The following is a 24,827-nucleotide window of genomic DNA, read 5'->3' on the forward strand; positions in this document are numbered from 1 at the left end:
GAGCATGGCCGCGCCCTGACGTCACCGCGGCTCTTTGCTTGCCCCGTTCCCAAGGGGCGGGGGAGGGAGGGAAGGGGTTCATTCTTCTGATTGGCCCTTCGCTGCCGCGTCATCACTTCTTCGTCTCCCTGAAATGGGTCACGGGGTTACTACTCCCGGCGCCCTCCGCGTGGCTCTAGAGGGGGCAGGCAGCCCAAGGCAGAAGGAGGAGTGCGGCATTGCACCGCCTCCACTGAGATGGCCCAACGCTGGGAGTTGTGCTTTTACGAAGTGCTTAGCCTTCTCTGGAAAACAGCAGCAGGTGCCTCACCAAACTGCGCCTCTCATGATTCCTTTCAGGACAGTTAAAGCGGTATTAAAACGATTACATTCCGCAGTGTAGATTCCCTACCCCCCCCCCCCCCCAGGAAGTGCTTGCAAACGTTACCAGGGAACGTGTAAGTAGTCCTGTTTGGCTCTTGGTAGCATAAAAGGGAGGGAGATGTAATGAATACAATGAAATACACGTGGCAGCACTCTTAAGGGTACCTGGAATTTTTTTATTTCAGCCTGAGCTCTGGTAGATATGAACCTGGTTATCAGCTGCATTATAAAGTGACATTAAAGCCTTGGAGTATTAGGCATATTTATTGAGGCGTGAAAGTGGGATGATTATGATTATTATTATTAGAAACACAACAAGATTTATTTATTTATTTAAAACAATTCTATTCTGCCCTTCTCACCCCGCAGGGAACTCAATATATACAGCAAACATTCAACACCAAGACATATAACCATAAATATATACAAACATTAAAATCACTTATATTCACATTTAAAGTTGCTTAAAAACCATCTCCGGACACCATTTTGCCTCATTGCACTGCCCCAAAGGCTTGGTCCCATAGTCACCATCCTTCTGAAGGATAGGAGGGAGAGGGCTGATCTAATATTGCCAGGAAGGGCGTTCCATAACTGGGGGGCCATTGCAGAGAAGGCCCTGTCTCTCGTCCCCGCCAAACGTGCCTATGATGGTGGCGGGACCGAGAGCAAGATCTTCGTTTCTGCAGTGGTTCATAAAGGGAGATGCATTCAGGCAGGTAAACTGGACTGGGGCTGTTTAGGGCTTTATAGGCCAAAGCCTATAAAGATTAGTACACAACAAACAAGGTCACTATGCTGGCTGTTGTACTGGATCACTTGTCGGACCCTTCCCAAGTGTCTAGGACTGTGATGTATTGGCGAATAATTCATGCAGATCCAAGTAGGGTGGCCTTTTGCAGCTGACAGATGGTAATTTTGTCAGCGCCAATTGTGTTTAAGTGCAGGCCAAGGTCTTTAGGCACTGCACCGTGTACCGATCACCACTGGGGTCACCTTTAATGGCTTGTGCCAGAGTCTTTGCAGTTTGATCTTTAAATCCTTGTATCGTGTCAGCTTTTCCAGTTATTCCTATTATTGTTATTATTATTATTATTATTAATTTCTTGCCCACCCCTTCCCCTGGATTAAAGCAGGGAACAACAACATATTAAATTACAACATGAGTCAGTGGTTCTCAACCTTCCTAATGCTGCGACCCCTTAATACAGTTCCTCATGTTGTGGGGACCCCCAACCATAAAATTATTTCCATTGCTTCTTCATAACTGTAATTTTGCTACTGTTATGAATTGTAATGTAAACATCTGATATGCAGGATGTATTTTCATTCACTGGACCAAATTTGGCAAAAATACCCATACATCCAAATTTGAATACTGGCGGGGTTAGGGGGATTGATTTTGTCATTTGGGAGTTGTAGTTGCTGGGATTTATAGTTCACCTACAATCAAAGAGCATTCTGAACTCTACCAGTAATAGAATTGGGCCAAACTTCCCACACAGAACCCCCATGACCAACAGAAAATACTGTGTTTTCTGATGGTCTTTGGCGATCACTCTGACACCCCCTTCACGACCCCCTAGGGGTCCCGAACCCCAGGTTGAGAAACACTCCTTTAGCTAAAAGAGCATATAATGTCAGTGCATATTAATCAGTACACAGTTTAAAATTCATTGTTACTATTACTGCTATTGTCCCTCTCTGTCGTTTAAAGAAGGGAACTTCAACATATGCTACATGAACCACTAGCCAAAAGAACATATAACATCAAGACAATCAGTACGCAATTTACACAAAATGCTGGAACCTGCTGGCTGGCTGATGGACTTGTTCAATCAAGTTGTTGCCAAGAAAAGGCACCCGTAGACTGGCAGCAAAGCACAACTATACCCATCTGAAAGAAGAAAGGCAGCCCTGTGGACTGTAAAACCTCCTGGCCGATCTGTCTGCTATCCTATACTATGAAGATCTTTGAACATGTCATCGACCACAGAATTCGTGAAATTGTCCATCTCACTACCACCCAATGCAGTTTCGTCTCCAGTTGAGGTACCATTAATGCAATCCATGCCACTTGACTCTTGGTCAAGAAACACTGTGAGAAATGTCACTTTCCTCGATTTGGAGAAAGCATTTAATCGCATCACTCATGAAGTTATTTGGTATGCATTACGACATGCTGTTCCTGAATAACTGGTCAACTGGGCCCGGATTCTGTACAGTGATCCAAAGAGCAGGGTGCAGGCCGCTGCTGACAAAACATCAGAGTTTCCCATCACCGTCTGTGTACATCAGGCCCTCTCTCCCCTCCTTTTCGTTGTTGCAATGGATGCAGTTACTAGAGATCTGCAAAAAACGGCACCTTGGACCTTGCTGTATGCTGACAACATAATGCTTGCTGCTGAGGACAAGGAAAAAGTTGAATGTTAGGCGTAAGCATGGTGTGACCAGTTGACGCAATTCGGTCTTTGCCTTGACGTCAAAAAGACAGAGTACCTGACGGCCAACAAGGAGGAGAACGGTACCATCCAGGCAGACAGGGTGAATCTCCCAAAAGTCAACACTTTAAATTATCTCAGATCGACAGTAACTTCAGATGGCAGCCTTTTTGACAAAGTCACACAGATTAGCTTGGATGAAATGGCACTCGATAGTCGATGTTATCTGTGACAAGAAGGTGCCTGATCACCTGAAATCAAAAATCTATCAAACTTTTGTAAAGCCTGCCGCAATATATGGAGCCGAATGTTGGCTGGCAACAAAGGAAGCAGAAGGCCACTTTGGTGTTATGGAGACGAGGAAGCTACGATTTACAGCTGGTGTCACACACCTTGACCACATCCTCCAATATGACATCCAGCAATGCTTTGCCATTGCCCCAATTGCTGACAAAACTACAAGAATCACGCCCCAGATGATATGGTCACACTCTCCGAGGTGAAGACCAGTCCATTCGCAAGATTGCTCTCAACTTAGAAGTACCTGGCAAGAGACCAAAGGGACGACACAATTACACAAGACAAAAAAATAATAAAGGAAATGGGAGTAGAGAAAAGGAGTTGCATCTTTCAAGTAGAATATGGTAGGCAAAAGGTTGATCAAGATCTGGTAGTAGATCACTCAGCAATTTGTTGTAGATCGCCAAGGGTCTTGAAAACCCAATAGCAGCCTGTTAATTATGCACACATAGGAATTATGCACACACAGGAAATATAAGGGTTTAAACTGTTTATTTTTAATGGTGTTAATATTTAATTCTATTTTAATAGAATATTTTTAGGTTTTAAATTGTATTGTACTGGTTTTACTATAATCCATTCTGAGTCTCTTTTTGAGAGAGAAAAAGTGGGATATAAAGAAGAGGAAGAGGCAATTCATTAGTATTGGTAAGGAATATACACGCCATGTGGGTGAACTTGGGTTTCTGGTAAAAGAAAACATAGATTCTACAGTCCTGAATTGTAGACTCACCTGTCCTGTAAAGGGGTCAGTGTCTTAACTGATGGTTCACTTCCACTCTTGACAACGTAGACAGTTCTACAAAGCAATAACCTCACAGAACACAGAAGAGGATAAATGAGAACCTGCCATTCCTCCCCCTGTGTGCTCCGGTCCTAAAGAAAATTTTCTTGGATGAAAGTCCAGTTGATTTTGATTAATTTACTTATATGCAAATATGCACATGCAAGTGTGCACATGATTGCAGCCTGGGGCTATAGAAGCAGCTGGGTGTGTATACTAATAGGAACAGAAGAGCTAACAATAAAAGAAACTGTTCTGTGGCTTCAATCTGCACTAACTCCAAAGCAAAATATTAACATCTCGGCCAACCTGTCATTTATTATTTGTGGGTGCCTTTCTTATAGTTAGCCTTGGGAAGTGTGCAAAATTGGAAGGGGAACCTTTAAAACAAGAGAGACACCATAGAGAATGTGTAACTTTTCCTAATCATCTGAGCTCATAGTTATGGAACGAATCACTATGGGCCAAGGGGTGGGTAGGTAGGAGATTCCCCCCTCCGCAATGTAATCAGCTCCAGAACTGTTTATACTAGCAGATCTTCTCCATTAGAGAAGCATTTGAACGTTGAAGGTCCCTAGTACCTTTGTTAAGTAGGAAATGATCTATAAACTAGTAAAATTACATAATCACCAGTCAGGTGGTTCACTTTTGTTGCAGTATAACATTTCAATATTGAAATGCACATTCTTGGGTTGTGATGCAATTCCCCATTTAGCAAACAAAGGTATGCTAAACCCTTTTCTCTGACAAGTCAATTTTTCACATGCACATATATCACCCTCTGGCCCAATGTAATTTAAACAGGTGGCCTCACCTGCAGCCTGAAGGAGTACAATCCAAGAAAAGTTTTGCAGTTTGATCCCCATGATACACAACTCACATTCATTTTAGTAATATTCAACGACATGGCCATGTTAGCCTATCTCAGAATTAAAAGATACAAAGAGCTCCTTCAGTTCCTTTGAGAATAACTATGGACAAAAAAATTTTTAGCAGATGTGTTCATGGACTTCAAGTTATGGCTGCATCTAGAAAGTCCATGAAAGCATATGCTGTAGGCTTCAGTTTTCTCGAAGATGCTCCTGGATTCCACTTTATCTTTTTATTTTAGTTGTCTTAGGATAACTTCCGGGAAATAATTTATGCTAATACTAACTAGATAACCATTCCTAAATTAACCAGGTTGGTTAGTTCTAGAACCATTTCTAGGTGATTGGGTGGTATATTTTGTGTTGCTCTCTCTGAATACTGAAGAGACCCCATGCCTTTAGATCAACACCAAAATAACTCAACATTAATCTAGTGTAGTGACTAATAATTCTGAAACAACATGCAGCGTGTGTCTGAAAATTCTGGAGGAAAAAAATGTTACAGTATGCTATGTTATTGCTCTCATTAATTGCATGGTTGCACTATTACTGTAATATAAGCATCTTTAAATTAAATGTTCCCTATCCTAGGATACAAACTACTTTCAAAGAGAATAGATACACCTAACATTACCAATTGCGACATTTCTTTTGCCAAGATAAAGCAGATTTTCCAGAGACCAGTAAAAGACAGCATTAATCAGGAACTTACTATTTTTTTCAGTCTGCCTATGGAACTTCATGCTACTATCCAAGCCAACTGCTTTATCCTGCACTGTCACCACTAAATTGATGGTATGGTCCATGTATGTGCTAACTTCTTGATCTGTTTAGCTAATCTTACAGTGACAGCATGCCTATGCAATATTGACTTTTTAATGCAAGCCTAACCATATCTTCCAGGCTACATACTCAATGTAGATTCATATAATGCAGTTTAACTGGAATGAAGTGCATATGTGTTATATGGCAGTGTGGATGGGACCTGTGTGTGAAGAAAAGCAGAGCTATTTTATTCACTTTACGTTTGAATGTAAACGTAAACAAGGGGATGAACAAGAAGAAGGACTCAGGCTTCATCTACATTGTCATTATAAAAGTGTAAAACTAAACAAGGGGAAGAACAGAAAGAAGGACTCAGGCGTCATCTACATTGTGACTTTAATGCAGATTGAACCATATTATATGCGCCTACACCAGGCATGGGCAAGCTTTGACCCTTCAAGTGCTTTGGACTTTAACTACCACAATTTCTAACAGCCTACTGACTGTTAGGAATTCTGGGAGTTGAGGTCCAAAACACCTGGAGGGCCAAAGTTTGCCCATGCCTGGTCTACACTAACCATATAATCCAGTTCAAACTGAATTATTTGGCAGTGTAGATGGGGCCTAAGCCAATATTACTGAAATATCCCAACCCAGAGGTTCCTTCTTCATAGCCTAAAATGCTCCAGCACAAGATCTGCACCTCAAAGAGTTTCCCTTTTCACTTCAACAGCATGGGCAACTCCACAGACACAGAAGGCTCTATGGACCAGCTTCTTCTACTCAGGTGCATGGGAAAGTCTGTTTAGTAGTAAGTAGAAGGAACCTGTGAGAGAGCAGAAGATCAAAACTTGTTCTGTTCTAGACCTGATATACAGATTTGTAAGCTTGTGTTTGTAATTTCAAACATTCTGCTTGCTTTTCTGTACTCTGGCCTCTGATAAAAATAAAACCACACCCTGAACTCCATTCTATCCCCCCTCCACACACACACCCACACACTTTATCTGTTTCCGACACATGCCAACAGCTGTTTGAAGTTGCCTCTTGTTCTCCACATCAACGAAGTTTGTGCTCCAGCCAGGGACTGACACGGATCTTTCATAAACTAGCCAGAATTTTCAAACGTTCAGAGAGGGGGGGGGGAGCAAGAGTTTGGCAGTTGCTTTCCCTGCATGCCCTCCCTCCCTTCCCTTCTATTTATATAACCCCCAAAGTCATAAAAATGACAACACATCCAATTGAAGGGGATGGATCTAATTTACCGCCAGCAGCCCCTATAAAACCACAGATGTGCAATAGCCTGGGACTTCTCAATTAGATTATATGCTAAAATGAAATTCCATGGACGCTGTCCCAGGACTGATGGCTAGGTTTAAACCTGGAGTCCCAAATAAAAGTTAAGTACATGAAAGGTCCAGGGAACAATTCTCAATCCACCTTGTAATAAGCAATCTCACAACAGGAATGTTGCTTGAGGTGACAAAGGAGGTTTTGGAACCCAGTCTAAACAATCCATGGCTTCATATAACCAGTATAGAGAAGGGATTCATTGGGGCTCTGTACAAAATACAATCTACACCAGGATAGCACACATTTTTTACCAAATAAATTGAATCTTGTAATCTGTATAATTATATACATTTACACTTACTGTATGTGCTGAACACCACGAAGGCTACTGATGGAACAATATGGTTGGCCGGTGCACCAGCACTAATTGCAACTACAGTATTCCATGTTGCAAATGTAGTCTTAGTTCCTGTGGACAGTTCATCATGTGGGCATACAATCTACTCCTGAGGGCCATAACCAACATGGTAGAATCTTTGAGAACTTGTGCTCTGCTGGTATATCCTTTGAGAATCCAGAATCATTTTCACATTGCGATGAAATGGCACAGTAGGGCTTTAGGAAAGGTGCTTTTGAAAATCCCAATGCTATTAATGGAGAAAGGCAAATAATTATTCAGGGGGCTGAAATCCTACCACTTGGAAGCCCTAGTTGGCCTTGGAAATCTCCCAAGACATTGTAAAATAAATTAAGAAAAGCTAGTGCAGTCATAAGGTACATCAAACCCAGAAACTGAATAACAGAATCACAAAATTGGTGTGTTTTCTGTCATGATCAACACGAAGACTAGAAACTAGAAGTCTTTCTCACAATATGTGAAATACTTACCTCCTAAATGATTTTTGGGAGGAGTTTTTAAATTTTTTGACAGATTCGGCAATTATCTGCAGACTATTTCCATGCAAATCTGGGACTGATTGACAAACAATGATTTTAAAATTTCTGGTTCTGGTTCATTTTAAATAGAACCTTGTATGAAATTTTAAGGGCTGAAAAACATTGAGGCTATGCCCCATGCAACTGTCTTAGGTAAAAACCTAACATTTCAATGTTAATAATATATTTTAAAAGACGGTCTTCTTTATAAATATCACTCAGTCTGGTAGTATCCAAATTTTGGTTTATTCAAATCATGGAATTATGAACATAATTTTGGAAATGCCAGATAAATTTTCTAGCAAATTATATTCCAGCAATGGCATACTATGTAGCTGTTTTTCTGTAGTGTTACAGAAGATAAATGATCCTGCCTAGAAAAAGTATATAGTTGTCTTATAGTAAGTGCAATAATATCTGAATAGTAGTGACTCTTGAGAGCTTCCTCAGTGTAACCCTAGTCAAGACGAACAAAGCCATGCCTCATGGCAGAAGGTGATTGCTCCTGCCAATGCTGGATCTTCATCATGGGTGTGATGTTAGGTTGTGGCAATCTACTGCCCTGCCACCCTATGTGCCCCAGCCTTGTGTCGGCCTGGAATACAGGTACTAAATCTTAATCATCATCATCATCTTATTTAAGGAGGTAGCTAGCTTTTCCCCTCCAGATTGTTACTAGGCTGCCACGAAGGCCTGAAGATATGCTGGAGTTCTGTAAGGTGGCAGATGTTCCTTTTTCACAGCTGTGCATCTGGAGCTGGCTGGTGCTTGGCAACTTCTGGTCAATTATTGTCTATAGGGGTATAACCAGCTCTAAGGTTGTGCCTTGCAAAAGACTAATTGCACAAGGAAACAGTGATTACTTACTTACACAATAAGCAAGGAAGTAAATATTACACCAGTGTTCGTCATCAGTAAGTCTCCATAGTTTTATATTATGTTTTGATTTTTAATGGATTTAAATTGCAAGTATAACTTGCTACATCATCACACTAGAGAATTAGTCCACTTCAAATCCAGTTTCTGCCTCCTGCAGAATTCTGGGGTTTGTAGTTTAGTGAGGTTGTTAAAGGCTCCTCCCTAAGCTATAAACCCCAGAATTCTCCAGAAGGGAGCACCTGATTTAAAGTGGGTTCATTCCCTAGTGTGATGAGGTCATTGGTTAACTAAGCCTCTGACAAAGAAGTCTATTTAACAAAGTCTTTTTATGAGAGCCCAGCCCAATACCCCATTTCCTGTCGTCTTTTTAACTAGAAGTATTTTGCAGCATTGACACTGGGAAGATGGTGGAAGAGGGCTGGGGAAAGACAGACATTCAGTTTTGGGTTGCAACAGCGGGCCTGCAGTAAAGGTTGATCTGGAAAAGGATGGGATTCCACTTCCGCTGATCATACTGTAGCAGTGTGCATTTATGTCAAGCAGGGAAAGTGAACAGCTGCCTCCAGAATTATTGTGCAAAGAGTAAAATACTGTAGAAAGAAGAGAATGGCAGATTAGCCTGTCTCACCAGGTAACCTGCAATGTGGAAAAAGCACAGATTTGTATATTTTGTCCTCATAATGGAAATCATAAGAAAAGTACAAGCTGTTGAAAGGGAGGGAAAGCCATCCCAGGATGCATTTTGGAAAGAGCTTTCAAGTGGTCTCTAGAAAATTGAAAAATGTTCTTTACTGATACAAAGCTTACCTGGCCTGGTTGTTTAATTTCACACTTGCATGTTGTCAGATTTGGATAAAAGGTTTGCAGAAACCTATTGAACTGTTCTTCTTTTCTGTAACATAGGAATTTTTCCATATTCTCCCCATGTTATTTGTACTTCGGACACCAAAGCTTCTGTTAAAGAAGAAAAGACCAGCAGCATATCTATTTTGCTAACTGAGGCGTATTAGTGTTAAATGCCCTCAGCTTGTTTAATTTTGTTTTATTCTCTATACATTCAGGCTTGCTTGCTTTTGATATACAGAAATATTTTATTAATCAACAACATTTATTAAGCTTTCCTATTATTAAATAATAATGAGACAAATACATCCATTTTGAGCTATTGAAGGAAAGACATGACAAAAGGGAAGACGCAGAACACTGCTAACGTCCCCTTCTAGATCACTCATAGTGGCACCCACTCAAATGACTGGGTTTGTAAAAAATGGCCTTGTCCACTGGGCCACTGCACTGCGTCTGGCGCTCTGAAAATCAATCATGTATTTCATTGCTGGTGTGAGGGCTGGAGTTGGGTCCATGCAGCCGCTCAGTTGCTGACACAGTAAGACTGTCACCAGTTAGAATTTTTACCGACCTCACCAGAATATTGTGCTCTTAGCCAGTTGACACAACAGGAAAATTCAAAATTGGGGCCTGGAGGGAGGGGGGAAACTAGATACTGTAAAACAGTCTCAAGGTAGGAACACATTTCTCTTTTTAAGAAAGAAATATAGTGGGTTACAAACAACAACAGATAGATAGTATAATAGCTCTGCTAAGTAAAGATATTAAATGAGGATAGTGGCTTATTTGGTGGTCTGCTACAGGTGTATCTGCTGCAAAGCTTCGGTCCTATAATAGGAATGTGATGCATTGGAGCATTATGACACCCCTTTAGGGTAAATTTACTCAAACAATATGCATGTGAGTGTGTATGTTGATATCCCAAAGAAATTTTAGAGCATCTCTTACTCTTTCAAGTATTGTGTACCTACATCTCACCCAAAATATGAATAAAATAGGTATAAAGAATTAGATTTCACAATACAGGCAGTTCCTGAGTTGCAAACGGCTCATAGTTAAGAGCCGTTTGCAACTCGGGGGGGGGGGGGTTGTGAGATAACAGGAAAGAAGAGAAATCCTGAAAGAGTTATCATGGAGAAAAAGTGTCTTTTTTGAAGCTCTAACGCCAATCCTTGTTTACACATCAAGCCAAATTCTTCAAAACAGAAAGTGAGGTGAAATTTTCTGAACAAGGCCACAAACAGCAAAACATACTAATCCCTATGTTAGCCAAAGCTAATATTTGGTTGGTTACATTTACAAAATGTAACTGTTCTGACTTACATACAAATTCAACTTAAGAACAAACCTACAGAACCTATCTTGTTTGTAACAGGGACTTTCTGTACTGTGTAAAGATCTTCTTCACTTCACTTTATTTCTTAATTAGTCGCTCTCCACCAAGGTGCTCCGAGCGACTTACAATCTAAAATAGCATTTACACAATATAAAAACATTCAACATAAAAACATTCAACAGTGACTATTTGGCAAATTAGATCTGAATACTTAAATGCACAACCAAACAGCCAAGTCTTGAGTGCCTTCACAAAAGGTCGCAACTCCGACATTGCTCTAATCTATGGAGGCAATGAGTTCCACAAAATTGGAGCATAGGTCGAAAAAGATCTCTTTTGTAATTCAGTCATTTTACTTGTTCAGGGGCTAATTCGATCATTTTAAAGGCATTTTTGTTCTTATGGGTCAAGGGCAGAAATATAAAAACCAGAAACATCGTCTTTTTTAAAGGGATTTCCCTTAGGAGTTCTGCCATGTGGATGATGGTATTTTGTTTTAAAAACCACTCCTTTCCCTATGCTTAAAACCAAGTATTTTTGTTTGTGATGGGAAGTGGTGGATTTGTCTGATTACTTTGTTATGTTTCGGTGTGGGTGTTCATGTGGGCTACTATGATTCCTTCTGTTTTCATTAGTGGTTTAAATGCATTTGGCGGGGACGAGAGACAGGGCCTTCTCAGTGGTGGCCCCCCACCTGTGGAATACACTTCCCAGAAAATTTAGGTCAGTTCCATCCCTCCTCTCCTTCAGGAAGAAACTCAAAACATGGTTTTGGGACTAGTCATTTGGACAGCAGGTTTGATAATAATTACAATGTTTTTATATTGGACTCTGGACTGGGCTGTTGGTCATTGAATCAAACTCAGATATGGCTATATGGTTAATAATAATGTTTTAAATGGGTTTGTAACTTAATGTTTTTTACTGTAATGTTTTGTATGTTGCTGGCATCAAATTGTTGTCGTTGCAAGCTGCCCTGAGTCCCCCCTTGGAGATAGAGAAGGATGGGGTATAAATGTTTGAAATAAATAAAATAAAGACTATGTGGGTGTCACTGAAAGAAGTGTTTTAAAAAGTCTACCTGTCTCCTTTAGTGTATGAGTTTTAGGAGGAGGATCCCATGGAATGTGGTGTTTCAAAAAGGATGCCTGTTTCAAAATGTGTGCTGGTGTCCTTGAAGTGGCTGAGCTAGAAACGGGAGGAGGCGATCCTTTGTGATGGGGGTGAGTGAATTTTCAATCTGTTTAAAAGATGGAACCTTATGAAACACGTCACAAATAAGAAGATCCCACCCCCACCCCCTTTGAGGAATAAAGTCTCCAGCACTTCTTGAATTAAAACAACATTGTGTGTGGTCAAACAAAGGTGTGTGATGATGAAGACAGACGTTATCAATGAGGAAGAATACTCCTAACAGGAGGGGCTGCAGCAATTTGCTTTTTCCAGATATGACATGAAAGGAAAGCATCCCATCTTCTCTTCCCTGCTATTTTTGCACTTTGAACTCAATTTGTGACAATTGCAGTAAGCCTGGAGAAAAGAGCAAGAGAGGAAGAGGAGAGAGAAATTGGGACATTTTAAAAGCAAATGAAAAAGTGGGATTGCAGAGAATTAGCCAGGACTGTCCCTTCCAAACTAGGACCATTGGAGGGTATAAAACAAAATGTCTGTTTCTGCACCCTCACCTTGATTTTTTAGTAGGCGTAGGTCGCTGTCATGCTCTGTGAGGTCTTTCAACACCTTCAGAAGTGTAGTGCCCAGGAACAGCCTACCCTTCAACCCAGGCTGTTCTTAACCCCATGAGAGGGATATCTTTCACCGAGTGGCCCGTTCCCATGCCAAGGCCTAGGCTAGATGCCAAGGACACCAGCCTCCTAATGAAGTGTAGTACAGCTGAAATTAACACATTTGTAGATCAGCCCACACTGGCTTGCTGGCCTTGTCCCAGAACTTGTAATGCACAGCTTGTTCGGGGGCATTGTTACATAAGAGCATGCTTTTATTGCTCATTTACAAACGGGAAATGGTTATCTTTAAATCTCCACCAAAAAGCAGGCAACATAGCAGTACTACTGTATTAATATTGCAAGGCATATAGTAGTGAAGGAAATGAACTAAAGAAAAGAAAATAATCTATTGAGCATGCAACATTCCAGTTCTTGGGAGTACAGGCTGTTGAACTCAATAGTGCTATTTCTAGACAGTTCAAGTATGATTTCCATTTTGAATCAGAGGTTAGTGCCTTCCTAGTCCAAGCTGCTTCCTGCACTGAATGTCATAAATCCCCTTTTCCAAACAACTGTGCTACCCTGTTCCTAGAATAGATGCTAGATCCCAAACTGGGCAGGGTTGGAGTGTGTTTCCTTTGGCAGATAGAGAATTAATTTATAGGTCTCGTGCCCAGACCAGAATGTCTATATTTGTAGAACCATCCCAGCTTGCATCAATCAGGCCGTCTTGGCTTCTACCCACATTAGAGTCTGCATATGGCATCACAGTCATAAGACTCCATCAGGGCACATAGAAAGCACACTAAGGATAGCATTCCCACTAGATCAGTGGTTCTTAACCTGTGGGCTGTGGACCACCAGTGGGCCGCGAGGATGAAAATCTGGTCCACTTTTTTTGCTTTTTTTAAAAAAAATCCCTCCTTTTGTGCCGCCTGCCACTCCTTCCCTGTCACTGACCATGGCATATGTCCTGTATCAGAAACTAGAGCTGATATGGTCTATCCAATGCAATTTTCTGAATCAGCACCCCGAATTGAATCTAAAGTTGACCAAAATCTGATTCATAAACCTTTTGATACTAATGTTGGAGAGTGGTCCCTGGTCAAGTGGTCCCTGGTCAAAAAAAGGTTGGGAACCAGTGCCCTAGATAGTATTGGTAGTGTGGAGCCCCTGATGGCATAGCAGGTTAAACCACTGAGTTGCTGAACTTGCTGATCAAAAAGTCAGTGGTTCAAATTCGGAGAGCGGTGTGAGCTCCTGCACTTAGGCCCAGCTTCTGCCAACCTAGCATTTGGAAAACATGCAAATGTGAGTAGGTCAATAGGTATCACTTCTGCAGGAAGGTAAGAGCGCTCCATGCATCATGCCATCCACATGACCTTGGAGGTGTCTACAGACAATGCTGTAGGTTTAGAAATGGAGATGAGCACCACCCCCCAGAGTTGGACACAACTAGATTTAAGGGGAAGTCCGCATGTAGGTATGGTTTGCCTTTGTATATGAGAAGCAAGACCCACCTATCTATTTATTAATTAATATATTTTATTTACTTTGTTTTATATCCTGCCCTCTCTCTCTCTCATAGAAGGACTGATAATTATGACCTGCTGATAAATTCACATCCACCTTTCAAGGTAGGAAATTTTACTTTTAAAAAATGACAGCATCCAGAAGCATTCAGCCAGAATAAAGGATTTGGGTAGTCATAATCAGAATAACAACTTATTCTGGTTCTGTTATAAGGTCATAATTATTGTTGTTCTCCCTTTCCTCCTCCCTCCTCTCGTCTTACTTTCCTGTTGTATTATTTCATTTTATTTATTTATTTACAGTATTTATATATTGCTTTTCTCACCCCTAGGGAGACTCAAAGCAGTTTGTATGGAGTGACCTTGATGTGAGTATCATTGCTATGTCTTACTGTCCTGAAGCTGGGAAACTTCTTCGGTCTTCCTCAATTTTTATGAAGAGAATTGCAGTTAATGAGAGCAAGCATGGTGTTGTGGTTTGAGTGTTTAATCCCTCCTTGGCCATGGAATCCCATTTGGTGAGCTTGGCCAAGTCTCACTCTCTCAGGGTTCGGCTACATTATAGGATGAATACAGCTTGACACTACTTTAACTGCCATAGCTCAATGCTATGGAATCCTCAGAGTTGTAGTTTTTCAAGATTTTTAGCCTCTTCTGCCAGAATGCTGTGCCTCACTAAATTAGAACTCCCAGGATTCCATAGTGTTGAGCCATGGCAGTTAAAGTGGTGTCAAATTGTATTCATTCTACAGTGAAGATGCACCCAAAGCCTCAGGGGAAGGCAAAGCCTGTCTGAACAAATCTTGCCAAGAACCCCCTGTGATAAGTTCACCGTAGGGTCACCATGAGGCGGAAATGGCTTGAATTAATACCCATATGGCTACGTTTGCACTGTGATGACTAGCAGGTGGTATGCAGAGAGTGAAGTGTCGTTCTTCTTCTCTGGCAAAACTTTGAATAGTAGGGAAGCAGCACCAAACTTTTTAATGACTAAGTATTCCAACTTCTAATTTTGGAGACTCGTATAAAACAAAACCTCATAAGCAATAATGTGTTTGTCTCTAGTCTGCATAGGATCATGATGTTGCTTTTCACTCTCTAAGGCAGTGGTTCCCGACCTTTTTCTGACCAGCAGCCACTTGACCAGGAACTACTTGTCTAGGGACCACTCTCCAACATTAGTACCAATGTCCAGGGTGAGATAAAGAACTCTTCTCTGTTTGAGACAAGTGTGAATATGTGTTGTTGAAGGTTTTCATGGCCAGAATCACTGGATTGTTGTAGGTTTTTTCGGGCTATATGGCCATGTTCTAGAGGCATTCTCTCCTGATATTTCACCTGCATCTATGGCAAGCATCCTCAGAGGTTGTGAGGTCTGTTGGAACTTGGAAAATCCAACAAATGCTACATTCAGCAAAGGACAAGAGGGATCCCCTCACTTCTGCAGGAGTCTACCATATACCTTGCAGCTGTGGACAAGTCTACATAGGGACCACCATACGCAGCGCCCAAACACGAATCAAGGAACATGAAAGGCACTGCAGACTACTTCAACCAGAAAAGTCAGCCATAGCAGAGAACCTGATGAACCAGCCTGGACACACCATATTATTTGAGGACACAGAAATGATGGACCACTCTAACAGCCACCATGTCAGGCTACACAGAGAAGTCACTGAAATCCATAAGCATGTGGACAATTTCAACAGAAAGGAGGAAACCATGAAAATGAACAAAATCTGGCTACCAGTATTAAAAAAAAATAAAATTACAACAGCAAAACAACAGAGGAAAAACAATCAGGGACAGCTAATTACCTCTCAACAAAAGATTCCCCAAGGCACTAGCAAGCCACACCAAAAAACTTCCAGGCCATCAAATGCTAATCAAGGTGGTCAGTTGAAACATTCACACCGAGCTCCAGCAGACAAGAGTTCTTTGTCCCACTCTGGTCATTCCACAGATATATAAACCCCTTTTCCTAGTTCCAACAGACCTCACTACATCTGAGGATGCTTGTCATAGATGCAGGCGAAACGTCAGGAGAGAATGCCTCTAGAATATGGCCATATAGCCCGAAAAATCCTACAACAACACAAGTATGAATGTTGCTACTGATCACCTTGATTAGCATTGATTTGGAAACAGCCGAGCTTTCAAGCTGCAAGGCTATTCAAGGTAATTAATTGCAACATTCACACTTGCCTCAAGCAGACCAGAGTTCTTCTCCCACCCTGGACATTCCATAGATATATAAACCACACTTGCCTAGTTTCCAAGAGACTTCACAACCTCTGAGAATGCCTGCCATAGATGTGGGTGAAACATCAGGAGAGAATGCTTCTGGAACATGGCCATACAGCCCAGAAAACTCACAAAACCCAGACTTTTCCTGTAGTTGCTTATGCTTGTCTGTTTCCGTGTGTGTGCACATGTGTGAATGCACACACACCAATAGAAGTATCCTGCTGCTTTCTAGGACACAAGAAAACTGGTTCCTTTGCTTTGCTTTTATCCCCCAGGCCATGAGAAATATCCAGATGAACAGTTTGTATGTGCACACATAAACACACACACACAGCCACATCGTGTCAGATTAGCTCTGCATGAGCCAACAGCACACTCCCACTGGAACAAACTCCATGCCGCTTGTATAATTTGCAGCAATTGCACTGGCTAACCACAAGAATTTGTTCTACAAAAGGTCTGCAGGGAGGCGGGGCCATTTCTGCCTAATTCCCTCCAGGTGCCACTCAAATTCTTCCATCTGAAGATCAGGTCCCGCGAATTTATTTATTTATTTATTTATTTTACTTTCTATTTATTTATTTTGGTTTGTGCAAGCACATCTTCTCATAGATAGCTCCATATTTAGAACAGGTGGGAAAGCAATGAGCTTTACGCAAAGGGCACATTAATTCTTTGCACATCCACACTGCCACATTGTGTTGCAGATGCCATTTGTATAGTTAAGTTCCTTGGCCCTTAATCTCTTCATCATCTCACTGAGACTGTACATACATGCTTTTTACATATATGTCCTAATACTGGTTAGCCAAAACATCATAAATGTGATAGGTCAAAAAGAGAGTGGAGTAGGGCATGAATCAAAGTCTTACTTGTTTCAAGTCTTAGATCTTCTTCACAATCCAATTCAATTCCAACTTCTCTTTTCCTTTTGTGTTCTTCCACCACATCTCCTCATTGTTTGCTATTTATTGTCAACTCTGCTCTTGAAAGAATACCTAACTCCCAGAATCCCTGACTCAGCACGGCCACTGCTCAGGGATCACAGTGCAGGCTTTGCACTCTGTTCTCAAACACCCCACCTTTGTGCAGTGCACAACAAGCTCCTTTTGCAGGCCGGCTGCCATGTACAGAACTTGATACATTAAAGACATGCAAATATAGGTCTCCTCTGGTTTAAATAAAATGTAAATTTCTGAATATGCATACTTCAGGGTTAAGGTGAAGCAAATTCTCTGCAGCAGAGAGAAGATAGATTTTATGATCTACGTATGTTACCACATGTAAATCAGAAGATTAATCCGATGACAAAAAGCAATACTTTGTTGAGACAACTTTTATGCCCCTCCCTCCCACCCACCCTTGTATGCTAGAAAAACTGTGCTGAACATGGCAAATGGCTGAAACATATGAACACTCTTCTTTAGAAGATAAGGCAGTGGTATGCCTATGATGAAGATCTAGAGCAGTGTTCTCAACCTCGGGGTCTCTGACTTTCCTCTCTCCGCAGTGATACACTGTGTCCTTTTACACCAAGTAACATGCACTTTAATCTTTCCGAGCCACGGAACTCCACTGGCTCAGCTAGGATGCTCTTACAGTGTCCCGGGGAGGCTGAAACTGCTCTCTTTTGAACCGCAAATACGGAAACCCACTGGGTGCCCGTATCCGTGGGTGAACCGTTTGACTCCAAACCGGTGCCATCTTTTTCCTGGGCCTATTCTAAGACTAACTGCTATCTCACTTTCTGCTGAATGGACCCCTGCACCCTGGAAATCCACCTCTCTGTGTGGAACCCTATGTGGAGACCACAAAGCTTTCTTCCATGGCCTCACACATAAGTGATGGTTGTGTCTTCATCTTGTGTATGTCACCCCCAACCTGGAAGCCTGCAGGACCCAAGAAGTCCCATGTGGTCACCCCTTGGAACCTTTTGGGTCTGGCCGGTCTCTGCCTCCGCAGCCCCCTGAAATTCATGTCCAACATCATAGGTAGTGTGCCAAGTATGGTGCAGATCCATTGTGGGCTGGATTCAGAGTGCTCTTTGATTGTAGGTGAACTATGAATCCCAGCAATTGCAACTCCCAAATGTCAAGGTCTATTTTCCGCAAACTCCACCAGTGTTTACATCTGGACATATTGAGTACTCATGTCAAGTTTAGTCCAGGTCCATCGTTGTTTGAGTCCACAGTGTTCTCTGCATGTATGTGAACTACAGCTCCCAAACTCAAGGCCCACCAAATTCTTTTAGTATTTTCTCTTGGTCATGGGAGTTCTGTGTTCCAAGTTTGGTTCAATTCCATCATTGGTGGAGTTCAGAATGCTCTCTGATTGTAAGTTAACTATAAATCCCAGCAACCACAACTCCCAGATGACAAAATCAATCCCCCCTCCAACCACCCCAGTATCCAAATTGGGGCATATTGGGTATTTGTGGCAAATTTGGTCCAGTTAATAAAATACATCCTGCACATCAGATATTTTCATCATGATTTATAATAGTAGGAAAATTACAGTTATGAAGCAGCAACGAAAATAATGTTATGGTTGGGGGTCACAACAACATGAGGAACTGTATTAAGGGGTCACGGCATTAGGAAGGTTGAGAACCACTGATCTAGATTCTTCCATACGATGTGACTCTGATGTGCTTAAATGTTACATCTTAATACATGAGGACTAAAATGGGAAGGACTCATAAAATTGGGGGGACTGGACCAATAAAGATATAAAGGGGAAGGGGGTATGACTTTAGTCTGGGGAACCTCAGAGGGATGGATGCAAACAATAAGAAGGCAGAATTAGCTCCCATCCTTGTTTTAACATTAAAGACCTAGAAACCTCCTTTCCCCCCTTCAAAACATGTTCAGGGAAATAGAAGATGTCACGTTGCTGAATACTGTGGTTCATAGCAATTTGAGCACTTGAATATCAGGCCTATAGATTATTTGCACATAACTTGGAGTCTGTTGAAAAGATGAGAGTGGGGACTGCTTGTGTTACATGAACTGTTAAATGGACTTACTCTCTGGCTGATGATAACCCTGGCCATGACTATGATGCTCTTTTACGCGATCACCAAAACAGCCAGGGGCTGTGCGGGACAACAAATGAAGTTCTCAATGTCAGTCTTTTTCCTGCCTTGTTAGGGGCAGATGCCAGTGTTTCTTGCATGAATAATTAAGGCTGCCTCGTTCCCAATTGCTTTGCGATATTAAAAAATAATTGCCACCAGCCCCTCTTGTCACTGCTACCTGATGAAATGTCCTTTTTATTGATCAGAGTTGCTCTCAAATGCCATTATTCAGCTTCTCCCAACAGCTTACAGGAGGCCTCATTTGTCTTGATCACAGAGCCAATTGCGTAGTTTTTGCCTGCTGGGAGCTGTCCCCACTTACCCAAATTTGCAGGGAATGAGTAACCTCCTCTTCCGGGGTTTAATAAGAACAGGTAGTACAGAAACTCTAGCTTTAGTGGCTCCATTCTCTCGCCTATCTACAAGAGGAAAATTCTTCTGTGTTTCTACCTTGTCCACCTTACCTATTGGAGAGACAGTAAGACTGGAAGCTCCCCCCACATTCCCAAGCATTGGGCATTTAATGTCTGTGTGACAGAAATTTATCAAGAGAAACTGCCCACACTATGATAATACAGACAGTGGGATGTGTGGATATCTGCTGTCGGATTTCAATTTTCTATAGAGCAAAAAGTGCAGGAGTCTTGTTACAAATAGTATGGGGATCCTAGTAGATAGACCATTGTTTCTCAACCTTCATATTGCCGCAACCCCTTAATACAGTTCCTCATGTTGTGGTGACCCCCAACCATAATATTATTTTAATTGCTACTTCATAACTGTAACTTTGCTTCTGTTATGAATCATAATGTAAATATCTGATATGCAGGATGGATTTTCATTCACTGGACCAAATTTGGCACAAATATCCAATATGCCCCAATTTGAATACTAGTGGGGTTGGGAGGGGGGAGATTGAGTTTGTAATTTGGGAGCTGTAGCTGCTGGGATTTATAGTTCACCTACAATCAAAAATAATTCTGAACTCCACCAATGATGGAACTGAACCAAACTTAGAATCCACAACTCCCATGACCAACAGAAAATACTGGAAAAGTTTGGTGGGCATTGATCTTGAGTTTTGAAGTTGTAGTTCACCTACATCCAGAGAGCACTGTGGACTCAAATAATGATGGATCTGGACCAAACTTGGCACAAATACTCAATATGCCCAAATATCAACACTGGTGGAGTTTCGGAAAAATAGACCTCGACATTTGGAGTTCTAGTTGCTGGGATTTATCGTTCACCTAAAATCAAAGAGCATTCTGAACTCCACCAGCAATAGAATTGGGCCAAACTTCCCACACAGAACCCTCATGACCAACAGAAAATACTGTGTTTTCTGATGGTCTTTGGCAACCCCTCTGACACCCCCTCGTGACCCCCCAGGAGTCCCGACCCCCAGGTTGATAAACACTGAGACAGATCCATAAAAAAACCCAGAAAGGGATCTTGCAGCTCTACTTGGCTATCAGCAGTTCTGTGAAACTGTAAAGTTTTTAGAGGACGGACACCACATTAAGTCAAGGACAAGTGCACAATGGTTTTCAAACAGTAATGGGAAAATGGTATGCTGCTTTAAGAGTATGAGTAGTGATGGCTGGCCTTAGGGGTTGGGTGGTTTGCCAGGGCTTCAAGCTAAGGGGGCCACTAAACAGAACTGAATTAGGTCTGAAAACAGAACAAGAAATCAGGAATAACTTATGCATGTCCCGTTGCATAAATATTGCTGGAGAAAGGCTTAGGATAAGATCTGTTTCACTGCTATCTTTTGTAATCCTGCAAAAGCCAATACAATTTGGCAGCACAGTGTTGTGGGAGGGGAGCATCTTGGCATGTGCTCCTAGGGAAGACTGGCATTTTATCCCTGGGCTCCATTAAAACAGGCCCCTCATCTCAATTCTTTTATGTATCTAACTCCTACCTTGAGGTTAACACATTGCTTAGCAGAATTCAGAATATTTTAATAAATAGGAAAAATATATATGTATTAGCACATAGGACCGCACCTTTTAAAATCTCACCATATGATACTCATCCCAGCTATGGCAAAATAAAGATTTTACCTTGTTGCATATTAATCAGAATTTATGCTAATTTGAATGTTATGTGGTTGTTGAAAGAACTGATATATGTTCATTCTGAAAAAGAAGACTACATTTATTAATTTTGCTCCTTTACTTAGGCATAAGATCTCTGTAAAATGTATCCTTGGGATACTGGTGGCACAGGTTTTGCTTATTAGCTAAGCCTATAGCTTAAATGAAAGCAAAATATGAAGGACATCTATCATTCTGCTGGATCAGAAAGCAAGGAGGAGTTGCATGCAAGAATTTCTCTAAGCAGTTCAGACATGCCATAATTCATCCATGGGACCCACAGTTTGTATAAAAAGAAGTATGGGGCTGGGGTCATACTTCCCCCATATGTCATAAACCAATGGTTGTCACTCCAGGTCTCTCTTACAGTAGGGGAAGTCTCTTGTTTGCAGATGGAAAGGATTGCCCTTTAAAGAACTGGCAGATGCCCCTTATTATAATAGGATTCTCTATTTAAACTTCAAAAGGCTTCTCCTTTTGCTGGGTTGTTGTAGGGTTTTCCAGCTATATGGCCATGCTCTAGAACATGGCCATATAGCTCAAAAAACCTACAACAACCCAATGATTCCAGCCAGAAATACTCCTCCTCCTTTTATATAGATTGAACAAGATGTCACAAATGCCATATTGTGGGCTCTCCATAGATGGAAATATGCGCATCTGAGGCAGACAACTCCACTATGCCTTGGCCCCAGCGTCTAATGAAAAGCCTTCCCTCCACCCCAGCTGCCACTGCCCTGGCTTCAGAGGGAGAACTGCCTGTACCTGTTGGAATCAGTCTCCTCCCCACTTGTCTTCCCTTTATTGTCTGTCTTGGCAACGTGACATCAATCTGAGTGGCCCCATAAAGCTGAGAGGGGAAGAGGTCTCCAAATGCATTCCTCATCCAGGAGTCTATTTATCCTTGGGCCAGTCCTGGCTATACTGACACAGCAGACACAATTTCTCCTGTCGATTCTTCTTCTTAATCCTGTTCTTACCCTCTGCTTCCTGCATGCTACAGTGAGCAAGTGTGCCACACAGGAGGTGGGGAAAGCTTGCAGGCAAATACATGGAGAAAGAACTTGGGGCTACTGTATTTTCTATGGAAGAGGTTTAAAAGGTCAAACAAATCTATGGGTTTCAGATGAGTAATTCTAATTAGTTGCCTGTGAGATTACCATCTACAATGCCAAAAACATCAGTTAAGACATAGGATTTTGTGGGTTTGTGTATATGCATCAGTGCAGAGGTGAATTTATCAGCTTGGTAGGAGCAGATTATCTCAAAAATCCCCTGCATCCCTATGATGCTGCCCAAGAATTAAGATTAATTTTGAACAACTATATTCCATCCTATCCTTACAAGAAATGTGGAAACAAGTGTTGGATTTGGCCTACAACTCCCAGAAATCCCAGCCATTTCACCAGCTGTAAGGATTTCTGGAAATTGAAGGCCAAAACATCTGGGGACCCACAGGTTGAGAACCACAACCCCCTTCTCTCTGCTTTTAGGATCTATTAAACATTTTTATTGTTCAGCAAGCTTTTGGTGCTTAATGATTTGCTGCTTTAAGACATTGGAAACTTTGCTGTTTTAAATTATTATTGTAATGCTGAGTATTGTGTATTGTTCTTAGAAAGATTATTTGTTCTTGATCTTATGACGTTTTAGAAGACATCTTGAAAGCCTTTTCAGAATATGAAACAAACAAAGACAAGAGCAACAAGAACAAAGCAAGTGAAGCAGAAATTCACGAAGTCAATTAGAGGAGACCCAGAGGCTTTTTGGTCCTCCATTGGATCAAAATGCTTATTTACTAATTAGGTAGGATTCTGAATTGTGAACTGACACATATAGGTAGCAGATCCTAATGCAGATTCATTGTGAGCCGAGAAAATTAGTAATGTGAATCTCTTGTTTATGGCAACTTGAATCAATGACTAAAAGATGGGGAGGATGAATGGGGCATAGAAAACTTTAATTTTGGCTCTAAATCACCACTTCTTTCTTTCTTTAATGCAACATCCTCTGAAACTTCTTTCAGAAGAGAAGGCTGAGCTGCTGAATTCACATGAAGTACAAGCCATCACAAATAACTTCAACTAGGCAGCAATGAATGCAAATTTAAATGACAGAGTAACCTGATGGGAACGTGAAAGATGAACTCAGTAGACAGAAGTAATTTGGCCAAGGGAAAAGGGTTCTCAGTGCTACTCTATACAGCTGTTAAAGGACTACTGTACTTTACAACAGCTGTTAGGGTATGCAAAAATGCAACAGCTGAATCTTTTGGGGGAACAAGAGACCTACTGCAGAAGATTTCTTAGAAACGCTACTTTCTGCATTAATGAGAGCTAAGAATAAAGTCCTTCAGAAGCACTGAACTTAAAGGGCTTGTGCCAGTTTCAACCCCAGCTGGAAGAGTAAGGGTCAAACGATGACGCTTTTGAAATAGCCAAGATTATCCCAAGAGGAGAAACATAGGATCCTCTGTACTGTTTTTGAAAGACACACTTGTTCTTCAGATTCTTGGGTATCCCCTTGCCTTAACCAGAAATTAGTTAAAATGATGCAAGGAGGGGATGGACATGAAGAAGCCCTGCTCCAACTAATCTCACTTCTGCTTATGAGTACCCAAAAGACATGGATATTCATAACATCTGTGCTTACGATAGGTATGATCTGACTGATTAGCTGCATGTGGATGTGGCAGTGAATGTGAGCTTCAAGATGCTCATTGTCACTGTTCACACTTGCCCCAACTTACCTGGCCAGAGAGATGGTCCATTGGGGGTCGGGGTAGGAGGAGATGGTTCCCATATCTAGTAAAGCAAGAGCCACTGGTGACTTTTCAGCAGTGTAAAGGCACTGCAGTTGAACTGTAGTGGGGTTTAGAGTTAGGAAGTAGTGAACATTTTAAAATTCGACAAAAAAAGAGAAACATTGCACGCCAAGAAAAAGAAGAACTGGACCAAGCAGGAAGGATGGCAGGTGAGAAGATGAGGGAGAGGCAGACATGGTGAGAAGAATGGTGAGGGGGGGGGGGGGAGGAACTACAGCAGATGTGGCAAGGGAAGAGGAAGGAACAGGACTGGCAGAGAATGGAGTGGGAAGGAAACATGGAGGTGGGAGGATGCTAGGAATGGAGAGTGAAGGAAGGCCTGGGAAGGAGGCCTTGACAGAGGGAAGCAGAGGAATTTGAATGTAGGAAAAAATAAAAAAATCATAGGAGAGGGGATGGAAGTGATGCAACGAGAGAAAGGACTGGAAGAAAAACTGAGGTGGATCCAAGAGAGTTGGAACTGGCAGGAAAGAACAAACAGGATTCCCCCCCCCCCCAAATGTCAGG

General features: G+C 41.7%; 1 long non-coding RNA gene across 1 annotated transcript; it reads left to right on the forward strand.

The window, feature by feature from the left end:
- Window positions 1-193: 193 nt before the first annotated feature.
- LOC137096075 (uncharacterized) lies at window positions 194-23,933 on the forward strand. Its single transcript, XR_010909234.1, has 4 exons — window positions 194-301; window positions 11,907-12,035; window positions 14,404-14,439; window positions 23,523-23,933. It is a non-coding gene; the product is annotated as an uncharacterized lncRNA (long non-coding RNA).
- Window positions 23,934-24,827: the final 894 nt, after the last annotated feature.

This window comes from Anolis sagrei, chromosome 2 (assembly GCF_037176765.1).
Source record: "Anolis sagrei isolate rAnoSag1 chromosome 2, rAnoSag1.mat, whole genome shotgun sequence".
Lineage (NCBI taxonomy): Eukaryota > Metazoa > Chordata > Lepidosauria > Squamata > Dactyloidae > Anolis > Anolis sagrei.